This window comes from Ambystoma mexicanum, chromosome 4q, assembly GCF_040938575.1.
Source record: "Ambystoma mexicanum isolate Mex_15411 chromosome 4q, UKY_AmexF1_1, whole genome shotgun sequence".
Classification (NCBI taxonomy): Eukaryota; Metazoa; Chordata; class Amphibia; order Caudata; family Ambystomatidae; genus Ambystoma; species Ambystoma mexicanum.
The window spans coordinates 525,309,759-525,335,436 of record NC_090928.1 but is presented as its reverse complement, the minus strand read 5'-3'; the positions used below and the strand labels follow the sequence as shown (position 1 = coordinate 525,335,436).

The 25,678-nt window shown below is 48.0% G+C and overlaps 1 protein-coding gene across 1 annotated transcript in view; it reads right to left on the bottom strand.

Moving 5' to 3' along the window:
* CRNKL1 (crooked neck pre-mRNA splicing factor 1) overlaps positions 1-25,678 on the bottom strand; it is a 752,702-nt gene that overhangs the window by 632,535 nt on the left and 94,489 nt on the right. The gene's annotated exons all lie outside the window — the stretch shown is intronic.

The window sequence follows — 25,678 nt, the reverse complement described above, 5'->3', positions numbered from 1 at the left end:
ATTTCAGGCAACGTAGATATGGTCAATAATACATTGACAATGATATTGCTAATGTCCCTCAAAATCATTCTCAAATTTTAAACTGAAAATGAAACACAATAACCCTGCTGATGAGCTTTTTAGTGGAGCATGGTGCAGGGGAAAAAAAGGCTGAAAAACATACAGTGAAAGGAAATGAACCATTTCAAAGGAAGCAAAAGATGGATCTGTAAGCCCCCTACTTATAGTTCTGAATAGATGAAACTCCCAGTAAAAAATCTGTCTAAAAAGGGAGAAATCGCAGCAAAGTGAGTGAAAAAATGAGAAAGGAAGGTTATTTTGGACTCATCACATTTTACTGCAATCAATTAATGCCTCCAGGAGGAAAAGGGTTAGGAAACTATACAGTGAAAATTTAGCAAAATCATCTCTTCTGCGATAAGCAACATTTATAACAGTGCATACTGTGGTAGGTTAGACACAGGAGAATGACAAGAAGACAAGTTTCAAGGGTGTTTATTAAAGAAAAGAAAATCTGCACTATACCACGGTCTATCAGGAGGTTCCCTATCTTCAACAAAAATAACAAGTGCTTGTCAGGCTGTCTCACATAAAATCTGTACTTCGTCCAAAACCTTTTCTATCCTATGCTAGCCCTACCGCTAAAAATAAAACATTGCAACTGGCCTAAGTAAGTTTGCTTCACTCTACTTTGGCTCGTGGAGGCTGGTTTCTGACCCGCGCCCAGTTCTCTCTCTGGTTCTGCTCTTTGTCTCAAACCCCAGCCTGATCAAAGTTCAGTTCTTTGAGTCTTTTCCTGCTCCTGGAAAAGGTTACTCGGGAACACCAGGTTAACTGTCACAACACTTTCAAGAGTTTGCTTACATATACAAGCGATTGTTATTCAAAACTGTCACTTGTCTTGCTTCAATGCAAGTCTATTTCCTTCAGATAGAATGCATTACTACGTTTCCCTCTTCTAGTTCGACTTGTTGGCTCTTCAGGCCACTGACTTTTCGCTTTGCCTTCCCTTCCTGGGAATGCTCTGTTGGTTTCTCTCACAGTCAGCTTCTCGTAGGCTTATCAGCCTCTCTCACCTTTGAAATCTTGTTTTATGTTCCACTTTGTATGATATTCTCCCTATCTGTTCCTTGTAGGCTGGTCAGCCTATTCGGCCTTTTGGATCTCGGTTTATGTTCACACATGTGACAGGGGGGTCGTGTCCCAAAGAATCACACTGAGTCTTAATGAAAAGTCCAATGGTGTTCATTAAAAACGAATGGTCAGAATGGCTGGTGATAAGTTCATTGGGCTTCTGGGTCCTTTGGGGTTCGCGCTAGGGATGGCCCTTTCCTCTTTCGTCTTCCCTGGGGCTGGGTCCTGCCTCCCGACCCCAGACGTCCCTACCGGGCTGTTAGTAACTCAACAATCGGTAACCCCTAGCTGTCTTACCTTGGATGTTTATCCTAAAACGTTGGCTGACTCCCTAGGGAACGTGTAGCTTTCCTTCTCCTATCCCTGCTTAATAGTCTCAGGAAATCGGGAATGGTGCCTTCTCTTGCTCAGCGTCCTCCTTACTTCTTTCAGACGCTCTCACGCCTGACCCTTCTGTACACTGGTCCTTTACGCTGTTCTCTTTCCATCGTGTCACTGTCCCTCCAAACTCCCACTCCACCTTCCTAATTCCATTCTTCGATCTTACTTCCTTTCGCATTCCTATTCTTATTACCACTTGTATCTGCATCTATTCTATACCTCAGTCCCTCCTCCTCCCTCTCACTCTACTCCACCGCCTGCTGTGCCTTCCGCTCTACCTCTACTACTCTCCTTACTCAGCTACTACCACCACCTCTCTACTACCACTGTCCAACTCATGGGATATGGTGTCCTGCTCACCCCTCTATTACCGACTACCACTCTACCAGTTTTGTCCTTCTCTTACTACTACCGCCACCATCTATCTTTACTCCCAACTACCAACTCTACCACTACTTCTGCTCCACTCCACCACTCCTACTCTTACTCTCCTACTCCCACTCTTGTGTCACACAAACACTCCACAGACCCCCACTCACCAATAGTTTCTGCTTTCTTTTGTCTCCCTTTGTCTCTTGGACGTCCGTCTCCAGCGCCTGTCCTCACCCACCTAACCCACACTTGCACACTCACACTCACCTTCTTAAATACCCCACTCCCTGCCAGGATAGGCTACTCACCCTGTCCAATCACTTACCTGGCTCAAAGAGGGGTGTCAGGGGGAGTGCTTAGGGAGGCTTCAAAAAAGGGTTTATAAGCCCCACCTCCTTTTCTGGAAGCATCTCTGACAAGGAAAGTGAAAGTTTGAGGAACTAGAGTCCCTGTTTTATAAGGCCTTCTGATGGGCCTTTCAATCTTACTGTCTCTGGTAAGCTGGTGGGAGCCTCATTAATAAGGCCTCCTTTTCTGAATAGCGTGTAGATCCATGCAGACTTTGCTGCACCCCTCTCTCCCGTGGCCGGTGTTAGGCTGCTGTGACAAAGTGCAAACTGCTGCTGCATGGTGGCTTCCCTCTCTTTCCCGCTGCAGCTTTCCCCTGTCAGTGTTCGCCATCATAATCATAGGCGAGGTGGGGAGTGGAAGGGGTCTGTACACATTCGTGCAAGCACCAGGGAATGTTTTAGGTAGATATCCCTCACCCCCTCAAGTATGCCTCGTCACATACCTCCACCCTTTCTTGTAGGCTGTCTTCCCGGGTTCCATCTGAGGATGCAAGCATTAGTGTCTTTGTTTCTCGGCATACATACCTATGGAGCATGGACGGCAAGTTTGAACTGCCGCCCTGCTAGATAATATCGTAGACTTGAGACCGCCCAAATGATTGCAAGGCACTCTAGCTTTATGATCGGATAATTATTTTCACAGGGAAATAATTTCCTACTGATAAACGCGATGGGTCGCTCTTCACCTTCCTGAAGTTGGGAGAGCACCGCTCCCAGCCTCATAGTGGAAGCTTCTGCTTGTAATATGAATTCCTAATCAAAATTTGGCATCACAATGACGGAGTCCTTGCAGAAGGCTTCCTTCAGCTCATTTGAAGCTTTTAGAGCAGTTTGATCCCAGCAGACAAGATTGGGCTGGTTCTTGGTTCATTCATCCGTAAAGGGTGCTGCCATTTCAGAAACATTTGCGATAAATCTTCGGTAGTACCCTAAGTGTTCCACAAAGGCTCGTATATATTGCTTAGTGATCGACTTGGGTGCACACTGGATGGCTTCCCATTTGGCTCTTGGGGGGGAACGACCGGTGCATTTCCCACTTGCAAGCCTAAATATTTAACTGAGGCGCAAGCTAAATGGCACTTGGAGGGGTTAGCCTTGTCCGAGCTGCTCACACACTTGCCTCGGGTGTTTCAGATGGTTAGACCATGAATTGCTGTAAATGAGGGTGCTAGAGAGCCACCCAAAATGGCCGCTTCCTGAGAGAGCTCCGCGGGGCTCTAATGAATCGTGTAACATCGATGCTCCTGTGATGGTTGGAATGACCCATCCTATAGCTGTGCACATTCACGGAGCTTCACTGATCATTTTGAGATAAATCTCGACCCAGAAGCCTGCCCACAGCCCGAGATAATCGCTCTCGGATCTGAGGCCTGCTGAATGACAGATTGAGTGGTCGCGGCCCCTGCGTGTGTGTGTGGAGCGGCGGAGGCGGGCACTTGGCGGGAGTCTTGGTGGCGGGACCAGGAGCAGCGCCGAGCAAGCAAGGTGGACGTGTGCGTACTTGCACCTGTGAGACGAGGTGGTCTCTCTCCCCCACGGCGGCCCCTTCGCGAGGGCAGAGGAGCGACGAGTCGGGGTGCCGGAGTTCCGAGACTGCCCAGGTAGGAGCAGACTGCAGCACGAGCGGTGCTCGGCGTGGCCGCTGGGTGGGCCCGCTCTGTCCCGCCGCCGGACGCGGCATAATCCGCGCGGCCCCCGCCAACGGCTAGCCGCGCTGTGGCGCAGACATGGTGTGCAGCGCGGGGGGAGCAATCCACGCTTAAGGCCGCTTCCTAGAAACCTGAGGCACGACACGCGTCCCGGTGAGGCCTCCCACGGCGCCCATCCATTCAGCTACAGGCGCGGAGAGGCCTGGTTCAGTTAACCGGATATCTGAAAGCTAGTAAATCCCGGCGGCACTGATCCTGGGAACAAGAAGCTGCAGCCGACCCGAGGTGGCTGGGCCTGACGCTCTGATACACGCTGCATGACCCATGGGCACGCATTCCCCCGCTGACTGCACCGTGTGCTGCCGCCCCTCGGCGCAGCTGGTATAGAAGGCCTGTGGCAAATACTGGCATACAAACACCTCCAAAACAGCCGCAGTTACAGTAGTGCGGCTGTGTAAGCAGCAGTGTGCCGTGCAGGCCCCACGCTCGGTGCACGGACTCTCCGCATCAAGCACCGAAGGCATCGTGCTAACATCCGGAAAAGTACGCGGTGCGGCTGCCGTCTGGGTCCACCAGCCACCGCCATAAACCAAGACAGTCGCAATTTAGCTGGGCTCCACGGACACTCTCCCCAAGCTATCATGGGGAAAGTAGATAAGAACCAGAAGAAACTGACTTTCGAAGCCAGCTCACAGGCCAAGCCCACGACCAGCAGCAGACCCAACTCCCCGTCACCCGACACAATGTCAACCGAGGACCAGGCCCCGTATCTGGATATAAGGGAGATTCTGATGGACCTGAAAGCTGATATCAGCGGCCTGGGATGCAAATTGGACACCCTATCGACGAAGGTAGACCAGCTTCAGCACAGGCTAGATAAACAAGCCGATCGACTCGACAATGTCGAACAACACGTGTCCGACCTGGACGATGGATCAGCGGCACTGACATCCCGTGTCTCTGCGCTCGAAACCCAGATGAAGGTGGTGTGCGCCAAAAATGAGGATTTGGAGGGCCGCTTCCGCAGGAACAACATCAGGATCATAGGGGTGAGGGAACGACAAATCCCAGGTAAAATGGAAGACTTTGTGGAACAGATCTGCATAGCTCTCTTCGGTAGGGAAACGCTGTCTCAGCTATTTGTGGTAGAAAGAGCGCACAGAATCCCAAACACTAGACCGGAGCCCGGCGCGCACCCTAGACCAATCATTGCAAGACTTTTAAACTACAAAGATAGCGACGCCATGCTCAGGGCAGCCAGAGATAAGGGGAAACTTCAATACGATGGCGACTCCATTCAAGTCTTCCCAGATTTCTCACAGGCGGTGCAAACGCAGAGGAGATCCTTTACAGCAGTCAAGCGACACCTACAGGACAATCAGATCCTTTATTCCATGCTATATCCAGCGAAACTGCGTATCCAACATGAGAGGAAGGCCCAATTCTTCAATACCCCCGAAGAAGCCAATGACTACCAGGACCGGACTGGCTGCAGACATGGCGGGAACAATCCGAGACCCCGTCGGGAAGAGCGAGCGAGAAGAGACCCTCCGTAATCTACATCCCAGTAATGGGCGGTTGTGACCAGCACGCCTCCTTCTTCCATGCTCAATGTACATCACAGGAACGAAACTATGTCGCTATAGGAAGCCCGGTACCCTCTTTGCAGGCTACTAGTGCCCCTAGCGCGGCTATGCTTTCAACTCTGTTCTATGTGGGGGGATTACTGTGGGCCAGTTGGGGGTTGCCCACACAAGGGAGGGACTCGGGCCAGACGCAGCCGCTTTACTCACCCCGCTCTCATTCCGCAACGTGGATGATATATAACTTTGGTAACCCGGAAGCCAAGCCCACTAGCCACTCCAATACTTCAAGGCACCATTATCACTTTCACGTCCTGACAGGCGAGAATCCACCCGGCCTTCGGAATGCCAGCCATAACATTTAGAATAGCCACCTGGAACATCCGTGGCGCAATCAGCCGGCAAAGAACAGGAAAATCCTTCAATTTCTCCGTAGGCATATGGTTAACATCGCCATTCTCCAGGAAACCCATCTCCTGCCAGCATCGGAATCACAGTGGGCCAAGTCCTGGGGTTGTCGCAGGTACTTTTTTCGTCGTACTCGTCCTTTGCCAGAGGGGTCGCCATTCTGATTGATAGGAGAACAAACTTCAGTCTCATTGAATCGGTGAAGGACACTGAAGGTAGGGGCCTGCTGGTGAGGGGAATAATTGCAGGGAAAGAAGTGGTGATTGTAAATTCCTACGCTCCCAACACTGATGGACCTGACAATTTCAACTGGGTGATGTCCCAACTAGGGAGGTCCAACGCAGAAACAATCATATGGGGTGCTGACCTTAACACACCGATGGACCCTACTCTAGACAAATCCCATAACACCACTGGGAATCGGTCCAAAGCCAGTAGTCAAGTTCGCGAGATATGTCAAGCGTTTGACCTGTCTGACACATGGCGGCATCACAACCGAGATGCGAAAGACTTCACATTCTACTCGCCCGTTCACAACACCAGCTCCAGGATAGATTACATCATGGCCTCCACCCATTGTCCGTTTGCCTGGGGAACGAGCCAAATCCTACCACGCACGCTATCCGACCACTCAATGGTCACACTTGACGCCTCCATGGTGGGCGCAACAGTCCCCGGATTGAACTGGAGATTCAAGCTGGGTGCGCTTTCGGACACTGTTTTCGCTGAAGAACTGCGTGAGGAAATAACATCCTTCATTGAGAGAAATCAAGGCTCAGTCAAGGCGACCAGCATCATCTGGGAAACGCTAAAGTGCTTTGTGCACGGAATATGTTTGGGTAAGGAAAACGGTGTACTGAAGCTGATCCACAGTGAACTCTCCGACAGCGAAACCCGTCTGAAGGATCTAGAAATTAAGACTGTCTCAGCTCCAAGCCCGCAAATCCAGGCCGAACTGAAGGAGGAGCTTCAGAGGTTCAGGGAAACAGCCGAAAGAGAGCTAAAATTCCTAGGGCGGAAACACCAGATCCGACAATATGGAGAGGGTCAGAAGCCAGGAGCCCTGCTCGCTCGATTACTATCGGTGGACAAAGCCCCGACCCGGGTCGAATGTGTTAAAGACGCATGAGGGTAGCGTGTCTATGCAGAAGTGGACATCGCCAAGGCATTTCGGGACTTCTACCAGGACCTGTACAGCTCTAGAGGCAATTCGGACTCCGAATCTCTACAAGAATACCTAGACGACACTGAGCTCTACTGGGTGGAAGCTGACCTACAAGAACCTCTTAATGCTCTGATAACGACAGAAGAAATACTGGAAGCAATAAAATCCCTCCCGAGCTCCAAGGCACCAGGTCCAGATGGACTTACCGGAGAGTTTTACAAGGCCTACGCAACTTCCCTTGCCCCTCTCTTGCTACGCGTATATGAAGAATCCATTGAAAGCGGATGCCTTCACCCAACACTACGGGAAGCCAACATAATTCTTTTACACAAAGCCGGCAGACCCGCTGACGAATGTGCATCCTATAGACCAATTTCTTTGATCAACCTGGACAATTAAATCCTGGCCAAAATTATTGCATCCAGGCTCCTCCCCCTTATGCCAGCACTAGTGATTGGAGACCAAGCCGGATTTATCCAAGGGCGCAGCACCACCTATGGCATCAGGCGTCTGTTTGGCGTCATGGAGGCCCTGGACCCATCGCAACAGGCAATAGCGGTTCTTCTTGACGCCGAGAAGGCATTTGACTCTGTGGAATGGCCATTCATGCTAGCAACGCTTAGACAAATGGGTTTTGGCAACTTCTTTATTAAATTGGTGTCATTATTGTATAACAGCCCCCGATCCTATATTACCCTAGGGAACACTAGATCCACATGCATTCCACTTGAACGCGGAATGAGGCAGGGATGCCCACTTTCAGCTTTGATCTTTGCCCTCATTATGGAACCCCTGTCTTCCAGACTACGCAAATTCCAAATACACAGAGGCCTCAAATTAGGCCCCCACAAATTGATTGTCTCCCTCTATGCTGACGATGTTATATTATTTGTCAGCAATCCCCAGGAGAACCTTAACCCAGTTATGCGGGAGGTATTAAGATTTGGGCAAATGTCGGGATTGAAAATTAATCACTCTAAATCTGTGCTATTCCCCCTGATCCCTCACACGGTGCAATTTGCTGATGACCATGGCTTTAAATGGGAGAAATCAGGGGTACGCTACTTAGGTATATTTATGTCACGTAACCATCACAAGATATATAAAGACAACTATGTCTCCACGCTCACCTCCATTCAGGAACAGGTGCACAGGTGGAAAACGCTCCCACTAACGCTGTGGGGCAGGACCTCTCTTACGAAGATGGTTATACTCCCCAAGCTCCTGTACTTTTTTACCAACATCCCGTTACTCCTCCCCAAATCCTTCCTCCTGAAAGTCCAGGCTGCAGTCCTGGAGCTGCTATGGGCCGGTAAACCGGCGCGCGTGGCTTACGACACCCTAGTTCTGCCGACATCAAAAGGAGGCCTTGCGCTCCCAGACATTGAGAAGTACTATTGGGCATCTCAGGCACAGTTTCTAAGCCACTGGTACACGATCCACTTCGTGCGTCCACATGTGCAGGTGGAGCGTGCTCTGGCCTCTCCCGACTTGCTCAGTGCGTTATCATTAGTCAAATCCCAGTTCCATACAACACTCTAAATACAGTCCTCTCTACGTACGCAGTCTGGAAGAAAATGGCCGCTAAGTATGGGGTGACCGTGAGATACTCCCCTTTGCTACCGATCATGTTCATCCCGGGTGTTCCGCTCACAAATGAAAATGTATTTTTAATATGGGCCGACAAGCTTAATATTCACTCCTTCGGTGATGTCTTCCCGGGAGGCACCTTCCTAACGCCTCAGATGGCCAAAGAAAGGGGCGGAAGCACCTCACCAGATATCTTTCTTTATTTCAGACTGCGCTTTACCCTGCAAAAAATACTGCCCTCTTTTCCTGAACAACCCCCTACATGGGATCTGCTGCATAAAACCATCCAGGCCGAGGGAGAGGCGAGGCTGGTCTCGGCACTTTACAGGTCCCTAGTGGCAGACACCGGGTCACCCAATGCCAGAACTCAACAAAGATGGTAATCGGACCTCCAGATGTCGATAGATGCTGGGGACTGGTCCTACATTCTATATCAAACCCAAAAAGTCGCGGTGAATACACGATATAAACTAATACACTTTAATTACGTGCACCAAACATATTACACCCCTGCCAAGAAACACCAACATCACCCTGAAGTATCGGCCCAATGTGAACGTTGTACAGCGGCTCATGCCGATTTTTTCCCCCTGGCATGGGACTGCCCCGGAATCCAGCGGTTCTGGGCCTCAGTCCTGCAGATCGTCGCCGATATTATTGGGGAACAAGTAGCTCCGCTACCGTTGGCGGCCCTCCTCGGCCTCACAAAATACTTACGTCCCGCATCCCGCAGACTGGCAGCTCTCCTCCTGGTGCTGGCCCGTAGGCGGATCGCTATGGCCTGGAGCCGGGGCCCCTTACCCAAAATTGAAGATTGGAAAAAAGACATTACCTATTGTCAGGATGTAGAGAGCGAATTTATAAGAACTCTACCACTGCATGCTCGACCCCCCAACATCTGGGGGCCGTATATTACATATCTGCTAAACAGTGCAGCTCCTTTCGTTACTGAGAGCTCCTGACTCCGAAATAGACCTGTGAGATTGAAAGACACTATATATTTGTGCCTTAATGGTGATTGTCAATTAACCAGGAAAAGCCTGATGCTTGTTGTTGTGGACATGAGTGGGGTGGGGCGGCTCCGCGGTCGAACCCGTGAGTGGGAAATGTTGTTTTCTTTTCGTTTTATTCTATTCCTTTCCTTTCCTTTCCCTGCCCTTTCTTCAATTCGTCCCTCTTCTCCTCTCTGTTTCGCCTTGTTACGTTAGCGCACCCTGATGGTGTGCTTGTGTTTTTTGTTGTTCTGAAAATTTCAAAAATAAAGTTTAAAAAAAAAAATGAATTGTTGTAAATGACGATATCATCAAGGTAGGCCCGGCAAACTCTCGTCACAGAGATAACACCCGATCCATCAGCCACTGGAAGGTTGCAGAGGCGCCGTGTAACCCAAATGGGAGAACTGTAAATTGGAAGCGGACCTCTGGTGTGGAAAACATCGTTTTTGGCTTATCTCTTTCAGCCAATGGAACTTGCCAGTAATCCTTAGTTAGGTCTAGCATGGAGATATATTTGGCCTGGCCCATGGTTTCCAACACCTTGTCAATTCGAGGCATTGGATACACGTCAAATTTGGATATCTCATTTAGCCTACAAAAGTCAATATAGAAGCGCCATGTTTGGTCAGGTTTTGGAACCAGCACTATTGAAAAGGAGCATTCGCTGTGTGATCGTTCAACTACTTCCAGGTCTAGCATCTTCTTTAGCACCTCTCGAACCTGCGTTTTCCTCGTCTCTGGTAGTCTGAAAGATTTCAGGGGTATGACGCGACCTGGGGGTGTCTCTATGTGGTGAACCACGCCTCCAACTCTACCAGGTTTAGTAGAGAACACATCGGATACTTGTTCAACAACTCAGTCAACTGCGGGTGCGCTGAGATGGTGAGTCCTGTGGGTATCTCCACGCCATGGACTTGTATAGGAAGAGGACTTTCACGGGTGTTATTGGCGTAGAGCAACAGTAGCTGAGGGTTACCGTTATCCTTCCATTAATTTATTGACATGATACAGCTGGCTGCGTCTTCGGCTGTCCGCTGTCGGCTGTCCGCTTGTTGAACCCTGTATGTGAGTCTGGATGCAGCCTCTGTGATTACATAAGGTCTGTGCCAATGTGCCAGTAGCTTATTGTGTGTTGTGGGTAGTAGAACCATGACCTTATCACCAGGATGGGAGGAACAAAGTTTGGCCCCTTTATTATAAGCCTTCTCTTGGCGAGCTTGAGCTTCCTGCAGATGTGTTTGTACCAGCTCCCTCACTTTTTCCATGTACAGGCAGGTGTTTTGAACCATAGGATGGTCGCTAGTCTGTTGGTTGCATGGTTCTTCCCATGCCTTCCTCATGATGTCCAGCACGTCTCTGGGGTTACGACCATAGACCAATTCCAAAGGTAAGAACCCTGTGGAGCATTGTGGTGTTTTCCGAATAGCGAAGAGAAGCCACGGAATGAGGTTGTCCCAATTAAGACTTTTAATATGGCTTTACTGGTGTTACTTCGCAAAGGGACTGCCTCAGGATACCTTGTGGCATAATCCAGGATTACAAGAATATATTTATTCCCAGCATTTGAAGGGTTCCCGAGGTCCCATTATGTCCATCCCAATTCGGAAGAAGGGTACCTCAACGATGGGGAGGGATTGTCGCAGGGCTCGTGGCACGTCCGCGGGTGACGTTGTCATGATGCCTACCTCCAAGGAGCCAGGTCCGACATACCAACCCCAGAGGCAGGCATCATTTCCCCCAGGGAAATGCCAGCGGGCCCAAGCTGGGGCCCTTTGGACACAGTCCTGGCGCCTTAGGCGCCAGGCTCATGTTGAACCCCTGTCCTGGCGCCTTAGGCGCCAGGCTCATAAAGCTAGACATGTGTTCAAGTGTTTTAAGGTGCACTTACCTGGTGCAGACCATGCTGCTACATCCAGGCCCTCTTGAGGCCTGAATGGAACTACTTTACCTGTGGACCTACTTTCCCCTGGGTGTGGTCGGGGAAGGATACATACCTAATCGGTGGAAGGATACATACCTGGAACTTCTTACAAAGCTATTTAAACCACGCCCGATCAGCAACTCACGCTTCGCGTTGTTCTGCTCCTCGCAGCTGGACGCTCACCGTGTCAGCTCCTGCATCTGGACTTCAGCCACGCCTGTCAGCATCCTGGGTCACCTGCTAAGAGAGAATTGGAGAGAAAGAAGACCTTACCTGCTAAAGCTGCATCACAGAGACTTCACACCGACGATCCTGAAAGGGAAGACCTCATTTTAAAAGCATTTCGCTTCGATCGCTGCAGCGCTGCATTTCACTCACCTTTCCTTGGCACCTCCATCTTCAGCAGCGATCATCCGGATCTGCAGCCACTTCCCAGAGCCTAGAGAGAAAAAGACAAGAACACAAGGTGAGAGAAGGAAGGGAATAGGAAAAGCTCAGTTTCCTTCTAAGACTTACCTGTTGGGTCATTCCCATTTCATTTCGGGTCCTGCCGCTTCCTGGGATTCCGGACCCCGGCCCCTATGGGGAAAAAAGACAAAGACATTGAATGAGCGAATGCAAAGACATTACCCGAACGCTCATCCAGAACTTACCTGTCATTTACTGGAACTGCACGTTTCACTTCGGGTCGGCGCCATATCTCCGGCATTCCGAACCCCGGCCCCAAAGGGGAAAAAGGACATAAGCGATTAGCGCTTGCTGCAATAAGACAATGAACATTATTATAAGGCTTGAACTTTTGAACTTGCTACAGAACTCTTACAGCGCCTTACCTGAATAGTCAAGCTTATTTGAACTCCCATCAAACCTCAATCCAGTGAAGTAACTGGGTTTCAACGCGCCCTTGCATCAGAAGCAGGAGGGAGAACTCATCCTTCCAGACCCTAAGGTGAGACTTCACGGGGAATCGAGGAAGGGTATCGTGGAGGGCTGGAAGGGAGTGGGAGGCTTGAGCATTATTCCGTCAGTAGGTAATACTCCCTTTTCACGCACAGGGGAATATTCCTGCGAGCCAGTGAGCCCATCTTCAGAGTCCTGCGCTTCACCATAGAAGAAGCATCAGCACTCGAAGTCAGACCTGCGCCTCCGTGGGAATCAGGTGAGCGTGACAGACGTCTTCTGGCAAAGTGGGCAGGCGGCGCAAAACTGCTTTACCTCTGCATAGACGCCGGGCCAATAGAACCGTGTAAGCAGGGTCTTCAGGGTTTTCTCCAGCCCTAAGTGTCCCACCATCAGATTTGAATGCGCAAGTTCTAGGACAGTTTTCCAGAATAATGTAGGTACCAACAGTTAGTAATAAGTTGCCCCTTCGCCCTTCAGGTTCACATCCACTCGAGCAGCCCTCTGCGCTCGATAAAGTGTGGGGGCCGCTAGGTTTTATTGCCGGCTTCCGATACTAGCTCTCTACAGGCTTGCTCGAGGAGAGGATTGGTCCGTTGGGCCTCGGCAAATTCGATAGATGCTGGACCGGATGCTCTGGGTGGTATGCCTCTTCACTCTTGGGCCTCCGTCATCTCGCCAAATCCAGCACGGTCTCTGTCAGTTTCCTCCAAAACTAACTTCTTTGATTTCTGGAATACGGATTTTCTCACAAATTAGTTGTGCCATAGGATGTCCAGGGAGAATAGTTGTGGGAGTGGTTCCCATATTAAAGAGTACCACTTTCAGTTCACCTTGATAATCCCTATCCACAACCCTGGCACCAACATTTAGGGCACGCTTCACTGTGATGCCAGACTTCGGCGCAAGTCAACCATACATCCCTTCTGGCAGCCCCACTTTTATACCCATATGTATTAAAGCTCTCTCCTGTACTGGGATGGTCACTTCCTCATCAGCATATATGTGGCAACCGGCTGGCTGGTCCGTAGCTCTCGTGGGAGTCGGGAGGGTGGGATCTGACTTAGTGCTGAGCTTCCAAGCAGGTGACTAAGCTTCCTGGGCCCTTTGTTTGACTCATATGTGTACATTATGGGCAATAGGTGTGTTGCAATCATGTACAAAACTGTTTATTGGTTAAGGCATTATGATCCTGTGATCCTGCGCTCCCTCAGTCCCCATTGTACGTCATGCTCTAAATCCCCTCCTGTAAATGACGATTGCTTCATATCCCCAACATCCATCCAGGTCGCACTCCCCAGTCTTCCAATACAGAGTCTCCATCAACAAAGGGTATATATTACATAGCCTGCGGAAGTGGTTAAGTTGCTAAACCCATAGGAAGAGTACTTTTTGGGTGGCTTATAACTTTGCTCCCCCTGGACGAATCCTCACCAAACTTTGCAAAAAAATGTATATGGACCACTCTGAATTTTCTTGCAAAGTTTGGTGAGGTTTGGTCAAGGGGGGGCACATTTACAGGGGGGTCCCAAAATTTCTTTTTTTCCCCATAGATATTATGGGAAAAAACTTTGCTCACACCTACAGCCCAAACTGCTGGACGGATTTCCACCAAATTTGCGGCAGGAGCGGCGGCTTGGTCCCGAGAGCGTGCTTTTGTTAATTTGGTGTAAATCCGTTCAGTAGTTTTGTTTTTAAACAACCAAAACTTAAGGCAAACAAATTTGTGATATCTATGTCTGCTCAGCGGACTCACTTCCACTCACTTCCCTTTCCGTCTGCGTACTGGCCTCTGATTGGCCAGAAAATGTGCAGACTTTTGCGTGGTCCGCGGACATCGGGACGCGCTCGCTGATTGGCTGGTGGGAAAACATGAATTGTGTCGGTTTTCCTGAAACACCCGCCATCTTAGATTCGCTGACTTTTTTGGGGTCCGCGGACAGCGCAGTGAAAACATTTTTAAAAAAGCAGCATTTCAATTGTCAAACTCAACAAACAATCTCTGGGGATGTGGGGTGGGAGGAGATGAGGATTGGATTGGATATGGCCATAAGAAGCCAAAATATTGGTTATTTCACTCCCCGAATGTCCGCGAACACTCCAGATGTCCTAGGGCAGTCCTGTGGTGTTTGCGGACACTTCAGATGTCCTAGGACATCTGTACCTATTTCTGCAATACAGGGTTGGGGAAAAGCAGTTTTTGGATGGCTTATAACTTTTGCGCCACTCAGTGAAACTGCATGTCATTTTGCAATTTTATTCTAGGACTAATCATGAATGGTTTTGCAAAGTTTTGTGGGATTCTGTCAAGAGGGGCAAAATTAGAGGGGGGGTCCCAAAATATTGTAAAGGCATATAAATGTGCTGTCATGTGACGAATCTGCACAACATTTGGCAAAATGATTTTGGATCTAGATATAAATGGTTTTCTAAAGTTTGGTGGGATTTTCTGAAGAGGGGGCGAAATTAGAGGGGGCATCTCAACATTTTTAGATGGCTTATAACTTTGTTGCTATTTGACAAATGTGGACAAAAGTTTTGAGAAAGATTATAGACCCAACCTTCAATGTTTGTGTAAAGACTGAATGGATTTTTTCAAGTGGGGGCTAAGTTATATGACTATTGTATGTACATACATTTTGACACTTTTTAAAAAAATAAAACATGGGCGGATTTCGAGCAAACTTGTGAGGAGCATTGGCAAGGACATTAAAGCATGGTTTTGCAAATGTGCCTGTGTTTTATTTTTTGACAGGTGTAATAATGTAGGTACAAAAAATAGTCATACACCTTTGGTGACTGAGGTATAGCCTGTGGCCGTGGGCAGTAGCCAGATTGTCTGGGTCATGGCATAAGGACAATCTGGCTACTGGTCATGACCGCTAGGAATGAAAAATGGTGTTAAAGTGGCTATGTCTACCTGGGACCGGCTATGTGGTAAAGTTATTCGAAGGTAAGATAGGTTTGAAAGGGAAGAAAACATGTGGTAATATGTTCATAGGGTTCTGCAGGCTGCCATGACAAGGGAAGAGGGGCCGTGTACGGAGCCCCGTCTTCTCTTTCCATGTTGGCTGTCTTGGAAAAGGATTTTCCTTCCAACAGCGGGACACCTGTGGCGTCCCGCTATAGGAAGAAATATCTATGCATTTCACTTTGGAAGCTTTAGCCTTTGGTACACTCCCAACAGTAGCAAAGAACTGGTACACCCATGATTCGATCTTGGTTCTAGAAGTAGGCACTTCCTCTACCTCATCTTCTTGGTCCTCTTCATTGTCTTTGAAAGTACTGCGCTTTTTTTTGTGAAGGTCCTCCAGCTGGTGGTGGTGGTGGTGGTGTTGGCTCTTGGGGAGGAGGGATGGCAATAACTGATGCCATTTTTAAGATAAATAGCAGTTTTGATAAAATACTTCCAAGTATGTACTGTGTTCTAGATTGGTAATGGATAAGGAGTATGAAAAGGAGTAGGTGTGCAAGGGAAACTTTTAAGTTGAAAGTTCCTAGATCAGTTGAAAATGCAGTTCCGAACTGTCCACGAAGGACGGATCTTATTGTGAAGTGCAGACAGGGTTCTCGGACACGTCATCATGCCGCGCGCCAGCGTATGGTCATGTGGCACTGTCCGGGAGGTCCGCAATGAAGTCAGATGTTCGTAGACGTCTGCGGATGCAAAACTAGTTGAAATAGTTGCACAAAGTGTATAGAAGTGTTAAAATGATTCTAGAAGGAGGGAAATGGCAGAGTTTTAAGGTGACACTTTGTAAATTGGACACAAATATTGTTATAACTGGTAAGTATGATATTAGTAAGTTGTAGGAAAATAGCATGCACTGGTAAAAACTCATGAAATTCACTGAAAAAACTTTGTTAACCCCTTAAGTGCCAAGGGCGAGGTATCTCGTCCTTGGATTTCCCTCCCTGTTGCCAAGGACGAGACACCTCGTCCTTGGCACTTAAGTGGTTAATGAAACAGAAAACGTTAGCAGGCATTGAATGGCGAAATACCAAAATCCCCAAAAAACGCCTTGGCACTGGGGGGGGAAACCCATGGCAGTTAAAAGGGACGTTATGGTTAAGTTGGACTAATAAAAACCTATGAAATTCAATGAAAAAACGTTGTTAAAAAGGAAGTTATGGTTACAAGTAAAATCGGAAACCCCTGAAATTCGCCAGTTATGGTAAGCTAAGCAACCATAACACACGCCACCATCGTGCACTGCTAAGACTAACACCCAGGACATCAAAGATGACATCACACGTGCATTTACTTTTCATACAAGGGGTTGTGAATGTAATGTTGGCAAAAAAGTATCAGGGATTATTGGGATATGTGTAATAAACTACATACTTCATTACACAATGTAGTGTTCTAAAGAACATTCCATTGCAGTGTTCTTTCTAGTACAGGAACCTACTCATACAGAAATGTAGGTATTGGCTGCAGCATAAACCACAGAGGTACTATTATTTGTAATTTTCCAAAGTTATATTAATAAACGTTGAATGCTTCTGTATCAGAATTTTCCGTACTGTGAAACATGTACTAAGTACCTAATAATGCATCACTTACTACATATTTCTACTAATACACACTAAACATAAACAGACTACAATGCATACAAATATGGGTCTTATATATGGAGAGTAAAGTAAGCAAACAAGAGACAGTATCATTAGCAACTGTGTATAATCTACATGATTGTACTCACGCACAAAAATGATTGCTGTGTTTCAGGCCTGCTTCTTCCCCTATATATGTACATCATAAGATGCGATTAAATTCTAAGGAAAGTAGTGTAAGAACATGTGAGAATAGCAATATCTTTAAATGTAATACCTTTTGAAAGTTAAGTTTCTGTCAGTAAATAAAACCACCTGGCCTAGATATGGCAGTGAACAAAAAAGAAGGGACTAGACATGTGATGTCATCAATTATATTTGTGATGTCATCTTTGATGTCCTGGGTGTTAGTCTTAGCAGTGCACAGTGGTGGCGCGAGTTATGGTTGCTTAGCTTACCATTACTGTCGAATTTCAGGGGTTTTTCGATTTTACTTGTAACTAGATCGTCCTTTTAACAACTTTTTTTACTGAATTTCATAGGTTTCTATTGGTCCATCTTAACCATAACATCGCTTTAACAAAGTTTTTTCAGTGAATATATATATATATATATATATATGTATTCAAAAGTTCCTCGTACTGTGTACGCGAGATGGGCTGCACCGCCAGAGCAGCCGAGGATGAAATGTCCTTACAGCGACAAAAAGAACATGGCACATTCGATCCCAACAACAACATATATTTTTTTTCTGAGAGAAAGTAAAGAACCTGGTTATATATACATATAATTCTAGTAGTGTCCAGTATCGCTCCGCCTTTACAGCTACGGATGGTGATTGACGCTTGAATGCAGCACGTTCTGATAAGCAAGTCCTAGAGAGCAATGCTGTCCATAGTGCAGTGGTGGGAGGAGAGCTCGCCTTCCAGTGTATAACCAACAGATTATGTGCTATAAAGAGAATTAATCCTATGAGTCTGCGTTGTCAGCGCCTCTGCATGCCATTCATTTCTACATGCCCCAAATAACATGGTGTTGGGGGTCAATGTGATCTTGGCCCCATCTATGTCCAAGATCTGTTGGTGTACCATACGCCACAATGATGTTGACAGTGGGCAGGACAAACGATATGTCCCATTGTACCTATATTGTCACATCCTCTCCAGAACATTGCTGAGGGGTCAATTCCATCCTAAAGAGCTTTGTTTGTAGTATATGTGTTGGATCATTTTAAATAGAATTTCCCTGTTCTTAAAATTTATATAGAGGCTGTTGGGATAGCGGTAAAATAGTCATATATATCAGCGGTATAAATTATTATCACTAGGTCCTCTGCCCATGTTGTGGCTAAGATACAGTTTTTTTTTAGTTTTAAACAATTTTATTGATTTTTTTATAATCAAACACCACACAACCCAACTTTGCACCTTACTTCGCTTCGGCTTATGCATCTCCATCTTGCCCAGGGGATTCTCTTCCCATATCTTCAACTGAGTCCTGGCCACTCGACCAATCCTGGGTGGTCCCATTCAGTGCGGCCACTAAATGTCTACAGGCTGTCAGGGTTCCTGCTTCTTCTTCTTCCCCTTTGCTACCCGCTTCTTGCCACACAGCTGTTTCGGCTGCGGTCCATTTCTGGAGGTCATTCCACCAGACTTCTATCCGGGGCCTGTTACATGCCTTCCACCCCGTGGCTATTATGCGCTTAGCAAGTATGTACGCCACGTCCTTTAATTTGCTTACGTGTTTTAATTTGCACGGCCTAAGGAATCCGCCAACCATGCATGCCCATACCGATTCGGTGTCCAGTTCAAGGTGCCAATACAAAAGGTTTGAATTTTTTTTTTTCGTTATATATATTATTTTGGATTTACGTTTAGGTAAAGAAAGTGGATTTTACCACAAAAACAGGGGTTGGGGGGACCCCCCCCCCCAAAAAAAACATATCACTAAAAACATAAGTTTTTTCAAACCTTTTGATTCAAACCTTTAACCTATAACCTACTGATTCAACATCTATCTTAATTCCTTTACTTTCAAGCCGGAAGGCTATTTCTTCCCAAAACTTCCCGATTTCGGGACATGCCCAAAACATATGCGTCATGCCCACATTTTCTGCCTGGCATTTAGGGCACTTCCGTCTCCCTGCATTTTTGAACTTGGCTATCCTCTGGCGTGTCACGTATGTCCTGTGGGTTATATACAGCTGTATGTGTTGTAGCCTCGCATTCCTAGATACTTTCTTATGATACCTTTGGGCTCGTTCCCACATCCCATCACTCAGGGTATCCCAGCATCCTCTTCCCAGTCAATTCTCAATTGTGCCACTTCCTTCCCCACTCTGGCCATCAATAGCTCATATATTCTGGAAATCTCATGCCCCCCCTCCGCTATGTCACATATGGTTTCTATGGCAGCATCAGGTTGTTCATCTAGTACGGCTTCCGACCATGTATCCCTTATCCGCTGTACTATTCTGTTATATGTTAAATATTGCCCTTCATGTAACCCTGTTTCCTGCACCAGCGCCCCAAATCCTTTAATCTCTCCATCTTGCCATATATCCCCCATCGTTGCAATTCCTACCGTTTCCCAGTACCTCCTGATCACCTTTAATAGCTGTTCATCCTCTCTCGTCAGTGCGACCAGCGGTACCTGTGGGGAACACAGGGCTGGGTTCTCCATGGCCTGGCAGGCTTTGTGCCATACTTGCCACCCCAATAGCAACATTTTTGTGCACTTTTCGCTTTCTGCCTCGGCAGCCATATCATCTCTTTCAAAAAGTATGGGGCGCGGGGGATTCCAAGATGGCGGCCGAGCGGAGCGGACGTGCGTGAGCGTAGCTCCGTCCCCCGGCTCGGGCCGCAACATTAAGCACCTCACTTCGAGAGCCTACCGAGACACCAGAGAGGAGACTTCCCCCCCCAGATAGGGAGGAAGGGGGAACAACCTCCCTCCGACAAGCTGCGGAACGTAGAGGGAACATCAAAAGTGTTCGAACGCTGGCCCGGACCTGCCCCTCCCCCGCACGAAGCAAGGATTCGTCCCACATCAAGGGGCACGACTCCCGCCGAAAAAAACCAGTCCGGGCGGAAAGAGGGAGACCTGCCGAGTCACAGCCAGACGGAGCGGAGCGAAGCAAGCTCCCCAACTCCCTCAACCGGCGCACCCCGCAAGCGCAAGATCGGCCCCCGACCCGACGCCGGGAAGCACACCGATAAGGACGGGACCAGACAGCGAGACCCACCCCCACATCAGGAATCGAGCGAACCCAGAGAAGTGAAGTGAGCGAGGAGCCCGCGGCGGCCAAGAGGAGAACGGCAGACCCTCGAGCCCCCGGAGCAACTAACGGATCAAAGGTACGAGGCGGGGGGAAGGCAGAGGGAGAAGCGGGAAGGAGATATCCCCCACAAAGGTTGTCGCCAACGAGGACCCCCCCCCCATCCACTACAAAGGAAAAAGAAAGACACGTGGGCAGGGGAAGACGGGGAGACAAATCCACGGGCAACACCCAAAGCGGGAGGGAGATAGGGAACCTCCACGGCAGACCCTCCCCCCCCCCCGGCAAAAGGCAGAAAAGCGGGCTGGCAAAAGTCAGCAGAAGCACAACGCAAACGCGAAAAGGGGAGGCCATCAGGCAGGGACCAACCCGGGTCACGGCAAGTAACAAAAAGCCGAGAAAGAAAAAAAACGAAGCAGAGACCACGGGGGAAATACGAGAAAGCAGAGCACCCAACACAAACGAATAACCGCTAAGGAGAACCCCGCTAAAGGAATCTCAGAAGCGAGGCCCAAACACATGTCAAAGCCCAGAACGAAGAGTGGATCACAAGCAACGGTGGCAGAAAAAGGCAAACCCAGACGAGACCAAGATCTGACCCAAATCTGGGGACTGGGACACTCGTTACCCAAACGTCCAATCAAACAAAAACATAAAGGAGGCGACACACCGGAACAAGTAGAAAACGCAGATATGGCCTCGAGGGACGATATGAAATCCTGGTTCAAGGATTTTCAGGACCAGTTCATCGCATCCACCCAGGCTCAATTTGACAACATGAAGGACGAAATGAAGCAAGCAGTACAGGAACTAAAAAAGGATATAGAAAATCTCGGAGAGAGAACAGACAATCTGGAAAAGACGGTCCAGAACATGGATGAGGAGGCACTCCAACAAGCAGAAGCGCAAGACAGACTCGCCCGCTTGGCACAGGAACTAGAATCCCAATGCGAGGATTTGGAGAACAGGTCTAGAAGATCGAACATCAGAATTAAAAACATGCCGGAAACAATAGAAGACAAAGACCTCCTAACGGCAGTACAACAAGTGTTCCAAGAAATCACACAGGAGGGATCAGAGGAAGATATCCAAATAGACAGGATACACAGAGTAGGACCCCGCAGAACAAGTGAACCCGGATCCCGCCCAAGGGACGTACTTGTGGCCATGACAAGATATACACAGAAAGAACAAATCCTTAGGAAGGCCAGAACAATGGGGCAAATAAGAATGAACGGGAAAGAAATCCAGCTATTCCAAGATCTAGCCCAATCAACGCTTAGAAAAAGAAGAGAAATGAGTCAGGTAACAAAAATCCTATCAGAAAAACAAATACGATACAAATGGACATTCCCATTCGGCCTCCTATTCACTTGGGAAGAAAGACAACACCGAGTAACGAATTGCGAGGACGGCCTTAGGATCCTGGGAGACCAGGAACCAGAGACCACAAACGATAGTGAACCCCGAAGGCAAAAGAGACAACCGAAGGGCTGGCAAACGGAGAAACGGAAAACGAGACTCCAATCACGCAAACCAGAAAAATGCTGAGACATTAGAACCCCTCTACACGAGAGAGAACCACCCGGAGGGGAAGGCATTATCCGCAAATTAAGACAGCCAGAGCAGGAGGCGACCACAAGCGCGGCCGGGCCGGAGGACGGCCATGGAATCCACTCCACAAGCAGGGTTTAGGACTCCCTGCAAACCGTTACCCCTGAGAAGTTAGAGGGCATGGAGCAAAGGCACAACGCCGGAGCAACCATAGGGCCCAGTGCCCTCCTCAGGGACAAAGTTGGGGGGGGGGGGGGGGGGAGGTGGGAGAGGGAGAAAATAGTAGGGAAAGTTCAAAGGGGAAGGGACCCCAAAACCGGTATCAACGAACGCAGTCGAGTCCCACGAGGTGGAAATATTACGAAACAACAAACCAACCAAAAAGAATGGGGCTGAAAATCCTAACGTACAATGTCAGAGGACTGAACTCACCAGTGAAACGAAAGAAAATAGAACATTTCCTACACAGAGAAAAATTCGACATAATCACCCTCCAAGAAACTCACATACAGAAAAATAAGAGAGGCCACTTCCGGTTAAGAGGCTACAAGCAAATCCTACAATCAAACAATGAAGGGAAAAAGAAAGGTGTACTCCTTGCCTTTGCAAACCACTTGCAAGTAAAGATCAAAGAGACACTAACGGATAAGGAAGGCCAATATATATTCACGAAGGCCCAGATACATAACCGCATACTTACAATAGCCACCCTGTACGCGCCTAACACAGGCCAGGAAGGCTTCATCAAAGACACAATAAACAAACTAGAACCATTCGCAGAGGGAGAGATAATCCTGACCGGAGACTTTAACCTGGCATGGAACCGCATAGAAGATCGCTCGAACCCCAAAGGCTCCCAGCAAGGATCCCCCAAGCAGGCGCTAAAGGAGGCAATGCAAAACCTAGCTCTAGAAGACATCTGGAGAAGACTCAAAGGAACGACAGAAGGATATACCTACCACTCGCATGTACATAATACAAGCTCCAGGATAGACTATATCTGGACAACGGGAACACTAGTAGGGGAAATACAAGACATCGAAAAAGGCAATACCTCGCTATCAGATCACGCTCCGTTGTGGATCTCACTCCCAAAATTTGCGAAAAGATCGAACCTATGGAGATGGACATTACCTGCGGAAGTGATACAAGACCCAGTAGCGAAAGAAACCATCAGAGAGAAAATAGAGGAATACTTTGAGGACAACACCACCCCGGAAATCTCCCCAAGCATGACATGGGAAGCCTTCAAAGCGGTGACGAGGGGACACATAATAGCTATAAAAGCGCAAACAGACAGGACCACACACAAATGGGAAGAAGAACTTGAAGCAAAATTGGAAGAAACAAGAGAAGAAATGTTTAAGAACCCCTCCAGAAAGACCAAAAGAGCATACAGACACATACAGAGCCAAATAGACCTTATCAGAACTAAAAGAGCAGAAACACAGCTGTTATATACGAAACACTGGTATGCAATGAAATCCAATAAAGCGGACAAACTATTGGCAAGACAATTGAAAGGCAAAAGGCAGGAACAAACGATACAAACCATAAAAGACGAACAAGGAACAAAGAAAACACAAACAACAGACATCAAAGAAGTATTCCGAATCTACTATCAGAACCTATATTCCTCGCAACACCCGAACGAGCAAGAACAAGAGGCCTTCCTCAAGGACATCTCCTTGCCAACAATATCCCCGTCAGAGAAAGAAGCCCTGGATGCGCCAATAACGCCAGAAGAGGTGAGGAAGGCAATCAGAGACCTGCCAAAGAATAAAGCCCCGGGGCCGGACGGCTTCACCGCGGCATTTTACAAAACATATGCGGAAACCCTAATCCCACATCTGACCACCTTATTCAACACCTTCAAATTACAAAATAACATTACCCCATCGATGAACGAAGCAAAGATCCTGGTCTTTCATAAAAAGGGGAAAGACCCAGAGAGCCCAAGCTCCTACCGCCCGATAGCCCTAATCAATATAGATGCCAAACTCTATACCAAGACACTAGCGAATCGGCTGGCGCCGCTGCTCCCCACGCTAATCCACCAGGAACAAGCCGGTTTCATCCCCACCAGGAAAACACATGACAACATAAGAAGGATTATACATCTCATAGAGAAGGCAGGCATTATGAAACTCCCATCAGCAATAATATCGTTAGATGCAGAAAAAGCATTTGACCGAGTCGAATGGACGATGCTGATGGCAACCCTCAAGAAAATGGGAATGGGGAACGAATTCATAAACATGATCCGAGCCATCTACAACACACCGACCGCTAGGATTGCAGTCAATCAGGAACTCTCAAACCCCATCAAAATAGGAAGGGGTACGAAGCAGGGATGCCCCCTGTCGCCCCTTCTCTATGCAATATTCCTCGAACCACTATTGGAAAAAATCAGAGTAACGCCAGAAGTCAAGGGAATGGAAATGGGAGGTCTAATTCATAAGACAGCAGCTTACGCAGACGACATGATGATGACCATCACAGAACCCAGTACGACGCTCCCGCATCTTATCCAACTGATTGATGATTACGGAGAAATATCAGGCCTCAAAATAAACAAGCAGAAATCGTCGGTAATGACGTTGGCCGGAGACAAAGTGGAGACACGCAAGATAACGGAAGATCTAGGTCTCCAAATGGCAAAGGAAGGAGTGAGATACCTGGGAGTAACCCTCACACCCACGATAAGAGACCTATACCCCGGGAACTACACGAAACTCCTGGAACAAGTCAAATCAGACCTGAACAGATGGAACCCCCTGAAAGTGTCCTGGTGGGGCAGAATAACGGTCATTAAGATGACGATACTACCCAGACTGCTCTATTACTTCCAAGCTCTCCCCATAAGAGTCCCAACATCATTTTTCAAATCACTCACAAAACTAATCACTAAATACATATGGCAAAACAAGACACCAAGACTCTCACAACAGGCGCTAACCGCCCAAAAACCAGACGGAGGGATGGCGCTCCCACACTTCAGGAAATATTACGAAGCGGCACAGCTGTGGGTGTTACACGAATGGATCACAGACACATCAGATAAATGGTGGATGGCTCAGGACAGAGCAGTGGCGAGATCCAACCTGCAACATCTATTATGGAAGAGACCCACACACAGGCATCAAAACATCGAGAGAAGCGAAATCCTGAGCACCACAATGGACATCTGGGACAGAGCCACCAAAAGAGAAACCCTCACGATTGACCCAGCTCCATTCATCCCGATGTTCGACAATCCAGACTTCCCCCCAGGGGTAGAAAAAGGCACATTCCAGAAATGGAGAAACGCAGGGTGCACGAAAGTGGGCGACATGTTTGAGGGTGGACAGATAAGATCATTCACAGACTGCCAGGATATACTAGGCCTCACGGAGAAGGACAGATATCAGTACGAACAAATCCACCACTGGCTCATGTCACCCAGAATCACGAAGGCACTGACCAGAGATCCAACCCCGTTTGAGAGCTACATACTAACCCAAACGGGAGAAAAGAAATTTGTCTCCTCCCTTTACAAATTCATCAACGTCCAAGAAGAACACATCACATGGTACTACATGAAAAAATGGGAAACAACGCTAGGAAAACAAATCCCGAGAACGCAGTGGACATATCTGTGGTATATAATACCCAAGTGGACGCGAGCAATTCAAACAAGGGAAGCATGGACAAAGGTGATGATCCAATGGCACTACACCCCGGAAAGGTTACATAAAATGTTCCCGACAACCCAAAATAACTGCTGGAGGGGATGTGACTCAGTAGGCACCTGGAGACATATCTGGTGGGACTGTCGAGAGCTACAACAGTTCTGGGTA